Source organism: Nycticebus coucang, chromosome 1 (genome assembly GCF_027406575.1).
Source record: "Nycticebus coucang isolate mNycCou1 chromosome 1, mNycCou1.pri, whole genome shotgun sequence".
In the NCBI taxonomy this organism is placed as follows: domain Eukaryota; kingdom Metazoa; phylum Chordata; class Mammalia; order Primates; family Lorisidae; genus Nycticebus; species Nycticebus coucang.
In genome coordinates, this window is record NC_069780.1 from 43,256,111 (window position 1) to 43,257,280 (window position 1,170).

Here is a 1,170-nt window from a genome sequence, read left to right on the forward strand (position 1 = left end):
GCAAAAAGAACGCAGCCACTGATAAGGGGAACTATCCTGGTCCCTATACCCAACCATTGCAGTGATCCTATGTAAAAAGAACTTGGCCATGTAAGGCAACAGATATCATAGGTCACAGGCGAAGTCTGATAAATGGGTTCAAAGAGGTAAGCAGGAGTCAGATTTCCTAGAGCAGTCCATCTCAAATGTTCATATGCATACACCAACTCACATGGAAAAGGAATCCATGATTCAGATTCTGATGAAGTAGGTCTGGGGAAGAGTCTGAAATCTGCGTTTTTTCGCATACTTTCAGGAGATGCCCATCAATGTTTTAGATCTGAGTAGCAAGGGCCTAATTTTTTTTGCAATGTCTAGCTAAGAAATGATTATGATTTGAAATAATATGGTGGATACAGAGCTGCACCTAAATAATTTAGCATATATCGTGAATATGGTGTTGTTGAGGAAATGGATATACATGTAAAAGATAAAGGAAAGTGCTTGCTTCGGCAGCACATATACTAAAATTTGAATGATACAGAGAAGATTAGCATGGCCCCTGCACAAGGTGATATGCAAATTCATGAAGCGTTCCATATTTTTAGCAAATATGAAAAAAAGAAAAAAGATAAAGGAAAGAGAAATAAAGGAAAACTCCTAGATACTTTGATTTTAACAATTGATATAGCATAATTCTTTGAGGAAAGAAAGGAAAAAAAGCAGCTTTAGTGTATGTGGTGAAGATGGGAAATAAGTTTGAACCTTCAAGACGTTCATGTAATTAGATATATGCAACTCTGGAGCAATAAGGAGAGGTCATTAACATGTAGCTATTAACAAAATCATAGAATTATATTACATTATGTAGAAGATTGAGGAATGGTGGGGTGTAGTATATTTTAAGGGGCTTAAAATTTAACACAGATAAAAATAGCAAAGGGGTCTCATACGATGCAGGGAAAAAATCTTCTTCAATAGCATGATCAAGAGCATTTGGTGAATTTTTGTAGCAGAAAATTCAACGGAGTTGGTTAACGAGAAATGGGACAGACCAAAGTGAAGATAGTAAGGTAGAGAGGTTTTATTTCCCCCCTCCCCTTTAAGTTTTATTCTGAAGGGTATTTATAAAAAGAAAAAAAGGAAAGAAAAAAAAAACAGTTGTAGTAAAAAGGAAATATGAGACAAAGT

The 1,170-nt window shown here is 35.5% G+C and overlaps 1 non-coding gene across 1 annotated transcript; it reads left to right on the plus strand.

Annotated features, from left to right (window-relative positions):
• Positions 1–479: 479 nt before the first annotated feature.
• LOC128592278 (U6 spliceosomal RNA) lies at positions 480–585 on the plus strand. The gene has a single exon (XR_008381829.1). It is a non-coding gene; the product is annotated as a U6 spliceosomal RNA (small nuclear RNA).
• The last annotated feature ends 585 nt before the right edge of the window (positions 586–1,170 follow it).